Raw genomic sequence first — 10,376 nt, forward strand, 5'->3', positions numbered from 1 at the left:
GGATGAAAACAATCGAATCTCGGAAGATCCTTTTATCTTGAGGGAACTTGGTCTCGGTCCGAACGACGCAGGAGCCGAGGGTTTCCTGCACAACAAATACACGTAAACTAGCCTCGGGGGGGACGCCGAGGAAGGCCCCTCCGATGCTTAAGTCAGTATATTAGAGAGAGAAAGCTGTGCAAGAGTTTAGTTGCTTGAGGCTTTATTGTCTTACCAAGAATTGACCAAATTGTTGGCTTTTATACCTTGGCTAATGAAGGAGGCGGATTGGGCCCGGAAGTCAGTTGGGCTGGGCCAAGCTGATTGGGCCGTTGACTGACCTTGACATGGCTTTGAGGATGTTGATTTTTGACTTTAGCACATTTGGAGAGTTGAACCTTAACCTTGGGCTTTTAATTGGATCATTCAGTGACCAGGCCCAATTGGACTAAATTGGACCCAAACAACTTGCCCCCCAGACCCGATTTGGAAGGATGACGGGTCGGGTTTGATTTAATCAGAAAAGGAGGGAAGTGAATGATTTGTTAATCCAAAAATGTGAATTTAAACCGTAATTAACCCATGATTAATGAGATAACAACAGTTAATGTGGATAATTGCGGAAGTTGGACGGGTAGTGGGCGATTTAACTGCAAGGTCGTGTGTTTAACGGTTACTTAGTGGGGTGCTTGAGAGAAATTGAAACGCAGACTCCTTGAATTCCCATTTCTGGAGATATAAATAGAGGCGCGTCTTCTCTCCCCACTCATTCATCAACACAAACCCAGAATTCTCAAGAACGCTCAAGAGCCCGCATCAAAACTTCGCAAATTCCCCGAGCATTAAGCTTAGAAGCTGAGACTTGTCACTACCAATTCGTAAATCGGCGACTTTTGCTTCAGATCAAGGTAAATTCCTTTGATTTTATTTCATTTTTCTTCGACTTTGCACTCTTTCCCCTTTTTCGACTTTTTCCTTCGAAATAGTCCATGGCAAGAGGAGTTAGAGGTAGAGCCCGTGCTCCAAGAAGAGCAAGGCCGATTCCCGATCCTAGGAATAGGATTGGGACCTGGAATGGTCGAAGGCCGGAGTCTGACCCTGCTGATGGGATTAGGGCGACTCCCCTTTCCTCGGCTCCTCCTCAAAGAACGGATGAGCCGAGTGCTTCTGGACGGGACGATGAAATTCCCGCTGTCCTTTGGGATATCCTCCCTGGGTTTTCAGAGTGGGAGAATGCCGAAGTCGCTTCGGCCATGATAAAGAACCGCCCCTACTCATGGTGGGTAGAGAACGCCGATCAATATCGATTTGCCGAGCAAATTGAGTTGCACTACGGCATTTTTGAAGCTGATGGATATTGGTGCCGAATGCCCTCAGCATCCGATAGAATCCATCGTCCACCCCCGGGGTATGTGGGGGTGTACACGAGACAGCTTCAGTATGGGCTGAGGTTCCCTTTGGACGTTTTCGTCCGAGACTTGCTGATCCATTACAACATTTCCCTGTGCCAGCTGACCCCCACCAGCATCCGAAGGGTAGTGACGTACTTATGGGTCTGCAAATTCTTCAGGTACGTGCCGAACCTGCATTGCTTCAAAAGGCTCCATCGGCTAGTGCCAAACATTCAAAGTGGGCACGGATGCCATGGCTCTGGGTGGTATCGGATTGAGTCTCGGCCCCCGTTCCTAACCATGTGGCCGAACGACTCTTCAGACAAGGACTGGAGAGGTCAATGGATTTGGGTTAGGGCACCCACGGAGCCGAGCCACCCTTACGTTTTCAGCGCTCCCCGGTATCTTGCCGAGCCGGATCCTGATATGGGAAGTTTAGGTCCTCCCGAAGATAGCGGGCCAGACCCGAACCTTAATCAGCAGAACATCTTCGGCAAGCTGCCGAACCGGGGAGGCAGCGGCCGAATGCAGCATATCCCGGAGACTTGGCTCCCCGATACGCACTACGTTTTCCAAGAGAATATGCTGGCAGCTGTCGGCCTCAGCCGAAAGTTTAGGGATGGTAATCTTCTTCGGCTGGGGCCGAGGCCTTTTAATTATCTCTTTTCTTCTTTCATTTTGCTTTCTTGTGATGTGCCGAACTAACTGAATTGACTTCTCCCCTTTTCTTTTTCAGAACGGGACGAGACCAACGTCGGCATTGATTACGCTCGCCTTGGCGTCAACCGAGAACGAGTCGTAACTGATCGGGCTCCCCCTATCACTGAACCAAGGCGCCGAGAGGTTCACCTAGACTCTTCCCACTTCCAAATTGAGGCTGTTGCTCTGTATCAGAGGCAGAAGCCTTGGTGGAAGAAGAGAGATCCCTTGTTTCAGCTGCTGGAAGAAGAAGCTGAAGCTGCCCGTACAGCCGAAGAGGTTGCACGGGTTATTGAAGCTTGTGAAGGTGGAGAAGGGTCCTCCAGAGTTGCTGAAGAAGCTGCGGCTAGGGCAGCTGAAGAAGACGAGGCTTTGCTGAAGACCTCGGTGAGCCTTTAGACTTAACTTTGTCTTTCTTCTTTTTTTTTTTTTTACTCACACTCTTCTTCCCCCCTGTCTGTTACAGTCTGAAGAGAGTAACAGACACAGAGAAGGCAAAGCTCCTGTTCGTCCCGAAGATCAAATACAAGAGTCTTCAGACTCAGATATGGACGAGCAGCCCCTTCTGAAAAGGCGCCGAAGGATGGCCATCATCGGCCCTCATGACTTTCAGCAGAGGCCGATGACCATCGGCGTCGCAATAAGGGAACCTGAGGAAGGCAATGGATCGCCGAGGGTTCCCCAGCCAACACCCCAATCTCCTCAAAAGACCCCTCCGCCACCTCCTGAGATGGAGGTGGATCAGAGGACTCCCGAACCTAAGGGAGGGGTCCAAGAAGAAATCAAGGAGAGTGCTGCTGAGCACGGAAATAAAGATGCCGTGATGTCAAGTGCTGAAGGCTTCACGGCAGATATCGCAAGAGAGGTTGAGGCTTTCGTCCTCACCCCTGAAGAAGAGGTCATAGTACTTGACTCCTCTGAGAAGGACGATGCTGAGACAACCAAAGCTAATCAAGCTCCATCGTCGTCCTTCCCTTCTTTCCAGACTCTGCATTCTGGAGAAATGGGTTTCTCGGCCCCCCGAATTCCAATCCCAGATCACATCTGGGACCTCATATGGGGTCAAAACCGAGAAGGAGCTGCAGCCTACTTCGGCAATTTTGCTGGCATGTCCGAAGTAGACAGGGCAAGGATCTGGTCGCTGAAGGCCACTGCTGGGATGGGCGAATCCAGTAGATCAGTTCCTGACCCAGCCAGGTCTAACCAACTGCTGATGATGCAGGTAATTTTCCTTCATTTCCTCCGAAATTCAGCTCTATTTTTTTCTTATTACTTATTTTTTTTGTCTTCCTGTTTTCAGTTCGTGCACAATCAGACTCTCACTGTAGAGCTGATTGATACCCTACAAGATAGGGTAGACGCTGCTGTGCACGAAAGGAAGGTGGCTGAAGAGGAAGTTAAGCTTGCTAAGCTGAAGCAAGCAGCAGCTGAAGAGAAGCAGCAGGAGGTTGAGGAGTACGGTAAAAAAGCTGCCGAAGCTCTGAAAACCTTCTGCGATGCTATGGAGATGGAGGTTTTTCCCCCACTGATGGAAGGGGAAAAATTCCTCCAGGAGCATATGGGAGTGGACGTCTCCAAATTCAAGGCTGCTATTGAGAGCCGAATTCAAGAAGGAACTGCTGCACAAGCTGAAGTGCAGCAGCGTCTAGAGGCTCTTGAAGCCAGCCGAATGGCTGCTGAAGAGTTGCTCTTGGCCAAAGACGTCCAACTCTCAGAGGCTGCTGCTGCTGCTGAAGCTCAAAGAGCTAAATTCCAAGAGGCTGAGGATCAACTGCTGATCCAGAAAGTTGAAGTGGCCCAAGCTCAGACAAAGGCTTTCCAAATTCAGCAAGAGCTGAATGAGCTGAAGGGGTCCTCCTCCAAAGTCGCTGAACAGCTGAAGAAATCCAAGGAGGACTTGGAGGAGACCCAGAAGAAGCTGGCTGATGCTGAGGCTTTACTCAAAGTCCGTGTTTACACCCAAGAGGAATATGAGATGGGTTTCAGAAACGGATTCCGAGTATGCCGAAGACTCTGCCTTCATGCTGAGCCGAAGCTGGACTGGTCTAAATGTGCTGAGTGGGTCCAGAATCCCGAAGACCCTCACATGAAGTATGCAACTCCAGCTGAAGCTGAAATTCTTAAGGCTGAGGAAGCCGAAGAGGAAGCTGAAAGACTGGAGTTGGAAGCTGAGCAGAGGGAAAGGGAGGCTCGGCAAAGTGCAAAGCCCGCCTCTTCTGCTGCTGGGGCTGAGGCCACCATGGGACTCAACGCTGATCAGTCTGATCCTCCGGCTGAAGCATAGGAACTCGGGCAGTCGTCTTCAGAATCTTGCGGTTCATCATGTGCTTAACTTTAGACTTGCCGCTTTCTGAGTTTTTGCCTTTTGTTTTTTTTTTGCTTCAGCTTGCCTTATCGTACAACAGCTTATTATATTTTTATTTTGCCTGTACGTATTTCGGCAGCTGTTACTTTCCGCTTGTGGGCGGCTGCCGACTATTTTTGTAATTCAACATTTTTATTTCAAAGAAGTTCACTTTCTCAGCTTTCTTGTGTATTTTTTTTTTCTTCGCTTTACCAGTCTTCGCACTTTACTGCTTTCTTTGAATGATCTTTCAAATATTTGCTAAGTGCAGAACTTCGGCTAGCGAGAATCATTTCTGCTGAGACTTCTTTTTGCCGTTTGTACTCGGATGTTTTCAACTTGTGAAAAAACTGACATAAGTATCAAACTTCGGCTGAGCTGAAGGGTATTAGATCAGTTGTGCCATTTCTCTATTTCCCTCTGCCCCCCCAGAAATCTGAAGATGAGGTCTTCTGAATTCTGGAATGGCTGATAATTTTTCTCGGCTAAGCCGAGGATCTTTGAACACTTTGCTTTATTTTCTACATCTGTTTTTAAAGTACTGATTTCCCACCTGAGTTTTCACTCTAGAGATGGTACTCTTGTGACACTTTCTTCAATTCATCCAAGGGAACAACTATCCGAAACACCATGCCGGGGCAGCAGTTTATCTGAAGTACGAGGCATCATCATGCAATACTTCAGAGTTGCAACTACCACCCGGAACTGATTCATCCGAAGTACAAGGCATCACTATGCAATACTTCGGGGCTTTATCAGTTCCTATTTTTTAGGCTATGTTTCGGATAAGTCTATGGCCTTTTTGCCCAAAGGAACAGATTCTCCGAAGTACAAGGCATCACTATGCAATACTTCGGGCTTGTATCTTTTTTTGGCAGGTTTTACGGCTTGCCGAGGTACAAGGCATCATTATGCAATACCCCGGACAGCGCCGAATGAAACCTTGAATTTTTGAAAAACCGTAGAAAGCATAAAGACTTAAAGAATACACGCAATCTGAATGAATACTGGCTCGATGGCCTTTTTATAAACAAAATCAGTGTACTTACATAGATTGTACTATCCGAAGGATTTACACATAGTATTTTTTGAGCACATCGGCATTCCAATGGTTTTTCAGCTCGGTGCCATCCATTTGTTTGAGTCTGAAGGTACCGGGCTGAAGCTCTTGATAAATTTCATAAGGTCCCTCCCAAGATGCTGAGAGTTTGCCATGAATGCGACTTTTTTGAACAGCTGCAGCATTCCTCAAAACTAAATCCCCAACTCTGAGAGGTCGTTGATAGACTCTTCGGTTGTAGGACTTGCTCATTCTGAGCTTGTGTGCAGCCATCCTTTCTCGGGCTAGATCTCTAATCTCGTCAAGGAAGTCGAGGGACTCTTTCATGAGCTGCTCATTTTCCTCGGCTGAGAAGAGATTCACTCGTAGGCTTTCTGAGCCCACTTCCACTGGAAGCACTGCTTCGGATCCATACACCAGCTGAAAAGGTGAATGCCCCGTTGCCTCCTTCTCGGTTGTCCGGAGTGACCAGAGGGTTCCCGGAAGTTCCTCTACCCACTTGGACTTTTGATCCTCTACTCTTTTTCTGAGAGCGTTAAGGATCTGTTTATTTGCGGCTTCGGCTTGGCCATTACTCTGAGGGTGGCAAACCGCGGAGTAAGCCAATTTTATCCCGAATTGATCAGTGTATCGGCGCAAGGGCAGGTTGTCAAACTGTCTGCCGTGGTCGAACACAAAAACTTTTGGGATGCCGAACCGAGTTATTATGTTCTGCCAGATGAACTGTCTGACAGTTTGCTCAGATATGCTTGAAGCAGCTTCCGCTTCAATCCATTTGCTGAAATAGTCGATTCCGACTATCAGCCACTTTCTTTTGTATGGGGCCTCGGGAAAGGGTCCCAGAATATCCAACCCCCATTGTGCAAATGGAAGAGGATTAAGAATTGGCTGGAGATCTAGGCATGGCCGATGGATTACCGGTGCAAATTTTTGGCATTTCTCGCATTTTCTGACCATGTTCTTTGCATCCGAGATCATTGTAGGCCAAAAATACCCTGCCCTGAGAGCTTTGTGGGCTAAGGTTCTCCCTCCTATGTGGTTTCCGCAGATGCCGAGGTGAATCTCTCGGAGAATATAGTCGGCATCCGTTGGACCCACGCATTTCAATAATGGAGCGGAGAAGGATTTTCTGAGGAGTTGGCCGCCGAAGACGAGGAATCGTGAACTGATCCGCTTTATCTTGGAGGCCGAATTCCTATCCTCGGGGAGCTCGTCCCTGAGTTTATAAGCCAGGATGTCATCCATCCAGCTCGGCTCGAGTGCAGCGCAGCAGATTGATATTGCTTCGGCTACACTCTTTTCTCGGCGCACCTCCACATAGACAGAACGGCTTAACTCAGTCAGAGTTGAGCTTGCAAGTTTGGAGAGTGCGTCCGCTTGAGCATTTTGACCCCTTGGGATCAGCTCTACTTCGAAAGATCTCAGCTTCGCAATTGTCGATTTGATCCTTGTGAGGTAAGCTGCCATTGAAGGCTCTTTAGCCTCATACTCCCCCCGGATCTGATTGGCGACCAGCTGAGAATCTGTCTTGAGGTAGACATGCTCGGCTTCCAACGATATGCACAGGTCTAAGCCAGCAATGGCTGCTTCATATTCGGCCTCGTTGTTAGAGGCTTTGAATGAAAATTTTAGTGCATACTCGAAGGTTTTGCCTTCGGGAGAGGTGATGACGACCCCTGCCCCCGAACCGTTCACGGTGGAGGACCCATCCGTGAAGACGGTCCAGATTTTCCTCCTTGCATCCAGAGTCTCCTGATAGGAGCACTCGGCCAAGAAGTCTGCCAAGGCTTGCGCCTTGATGGCTGTTCTCGGCTGATAACCGATACTGAACTCGGTGAGCTCGAAAGCCCACTTTGCTAGTCTACCGGATTTTTCAACCTTGCCGAGGACTTTCTCTAACGGCTGATCAGTTAGAACCGCTATTTGATGAGAATCAAAATAGGGTCGCAACTTCCGAGCAGCCACCACCACTGCATAAGCCACTTTTTCTAACAATGGGTAGCGCGTCTCGGCATCCGTCAGGGTGTGGCTGACGAAATAGATCGGCTGTTGAACTTTTTCTTCTTCCCTTAGCAGCACCGCGCTTACCGTGGCTGGACTGACCGCCACGTATAAGTATAGGATGTCTCCTACGACTGGCCTTGCCAGTGTTGGGAGTTGAGCCAGGTGTTCACGGAGCTGCTGAAAGGCTGACTTTTGTTCGTCTCCCCATTCAATGCCTTTTGAATTTTGGAGCTTCAGCGCCTTGAAGAAAGGGAGCCCTTTGTCTGAGGCTCGTGAGATGAACCTGGACAAGGCAGCCATTCTCCCGGCTAGACGCTGAATATCCCTTTTTGTCTTCGGCTCGGGGAGGTCTAAAGCAGCTTGTACTTTGGCGGGGTTTGCATCAATCCCCCTCTTGCTGACCATGAAGCCGAGGAACTTGCCTGACTTCACGCCGAAGACACATTTCTTCGGATTCAGCTTCATTTTGTATTTTCTGAGGGTGGCGAAGGTTTCGGCTAGGTCCGTGACATGATCTTTTTCTTTTATGCTTTTGACGATTGAGTCGTCAACATAAACCTCCATGTTTCGGCCTTTTTGCTCGGCGAAAACCTGATCAACCAACCTCTGATATGTTGCCCCCGCATTTTTCAATCCGAAGGGCATCATTCTGTAATTGTACAACCCGGAACTTGTTATGAACGCTGTTTTAGCTCGGTCCTCGGGGTGCATGAAGATCTGATGGTATCCCGAGAATGCGTCCATGAAACTGAGCAGAGCATGCCCGCTTGTCGAGTCGACCAGTTGGTCGATCCTCGGCAGCGGATAGGAGTCCTTGGGACATGCCCTATTCAGGTCCGTGAAGTCAACGCACATCCTCCAGTTACCATTTGCCTTCTGAACCATTACAACATTGGCCAGCCACTCCGGATACTGACAGGGTTCAATGAACCCAGCATCTAGGAGCTTATCGACCTCAGCTGCGATGTTCTGGTTCTTTTCGGCGGAGTAGTTCCGCTTTTTCTGCTTAATGGGTCGACTGGAGGGGTCGACATTAAGCCTATGGGAGACGAAGTCCGGATCAATCCCGGGCATTTCTGCGGCTGAGAAGGCGAACACGTCTCCACTGGCCCGTAGGAGTTGGACGAGTGCCGCACGGGTGTTTGGCTCCAGTGACGACCCGATGCTAACACATCTGTTCGGATCTCCTACGGTCAGTTCTATTGACTCGGTCAGGTCATCCGTTTCCATGCTCTTAGAGTTGGATTCCTCGAATTCCGGCCTGCTATCAATATTAGCAGACTTTCCTGACCGCGGCTGGCCATCAGAGTCGTTCGGCTCTGAGGCGGAGTCAGCCTTTTGGCCCCCATCAGATTTCTCGTTGTCTGGGGCTTCATTAGCCGAAACGTCTGAGCCTCTCGGCTTTTTGGCGTTTCGGTCCCGGTGCTTTTCCTCCCCATCGCCACGGTCGCCTCGGCGAGACGTGGATGGCTTGAGGTGATTGCATCGGCGGGCTTCTTTTTGACTGCCCTTTATTTTCTCGGAGCGTCCCTCGTCTGAAACGTATATCATGATTTGATGATACGTGGAGACGACTCCTTGAATGCCGTGAATGAGGGGTCTCCCCATGATCACGTTGTATGCAGATGGAGCATCTACGACCAAAAATTCGGCCATGATATTCCTAGCTGCTCGGCCTTCGCCGATGGTGACAGGAAGTGTAATCTTCCCGTCAGGATACGAGGAAGAGCCGTTGAATCCAGACACCGGGTAGGGTGCGGGGGCCAGGTGCTCGGCTCCCATCCTCAGCTGGTCGAACGCTCCTCGGAAGAGGATGTTCGCCCCGCTACCGCCGTCGACGAGGGTCCGCCAGACGTTGCGGTTGGCGATGCCCAGAATGATTACTAGTGGGTCATCGTGGGGGTATACCACCCCCTCACAGTCTTCGGCTGTGAACAGGATGTTCGGCGCCGGTGACTGGGACTGCCGAAGCTCAGCCTGATGAATCTGATGGGTTAGACCCCTCAGTTGGCGTTTGGCTGTGCCTCGCGAGATTCCCCCGGAAATAACCAGGATGTCGAGGGACTCCTTGCCCTGAGGTCCCTTATCCTTCTTCCGAGCGAAGTTGAGGTCCTGCCGAGAATCTTTTTCAGCTTTTTTCTCCTCGCGCCTGTCCGCGAGGTATTGGCTCAGGTACCCCTTGCGGACCAGATCCTCAATCTGGTCCTTCAGCTGGACGCAGTCCTCGGTGCGATGTCCGGGTGAGTCATGGAACTCGCACCACTGGTCCTTTCCCCTCGTCTGATGCCAGGGAGGCAACGGACGAGGTTTTTTGAATCTCCCCTCGTCCTTCGTCGTGCTGAAAATCTTAGCACGGGGAAGGGAGAGTGGAGTGTATGAATCGTACCTTCCCGTGTAGGGAAAGTGTCTTTCCTTCTTCGGCTCGGCAGCAGAGGACGGTTCTGAGGCCTTAGCCTTCCCTTTCCTCTGCGCCGAGACTTCGGGCTGCTGCCCTTTCGGCTTCTCAATTCTCGGACGAGACTGAGACCTGGATCTGTTCCACTCCTCGGCTCGGATGAACCTATCCGATGCTTCCAAGGCTTCCTCCAGGGTCTGCGGGGGATGCATGACCATGAAGTCCAGGAACTTTCCAGCTTGGAGGCCGTTCCGTAGCGCGAACACGGCCAGGCCTTGATCCAGGCTTGTGATTCCGGATGACTCGTTGCTGAAGCGAGTCAGATAGTCGCGGAGGCTCTCGTCCTCCGCCTGCTGCAGACTCATTAGCTCTGCAGTGGTCTTCTCTCGGCGGTTGGCCGTAGAGAATTTGCTCTTGAACTTGTTGGAGAGGTCGTTCCAACCGGTTATGGAGCCTTCCTTGAGCCCTTTGGTGATCCAGGATTGGGCAACACCTTTGAGGGTC

The sequence above is a fragment of the Chenopodium quinoa genome, unplaced genomic scaffold (assembly GCF_001683475.1).
Source record: "Chenopodium quinoa cultivar QQ74 unplaced genomic scaffold, ASM168347v1, whole genome shotgun sequence".
In the NCBI taxonomy this organism is placed as follows: Eukaryota; Viridiplantae; Streptophyta; class Magnoliopsida; order Caryophyllales; family Amaranthaceae; genus Chenopodium; species Chenopodium quinoa.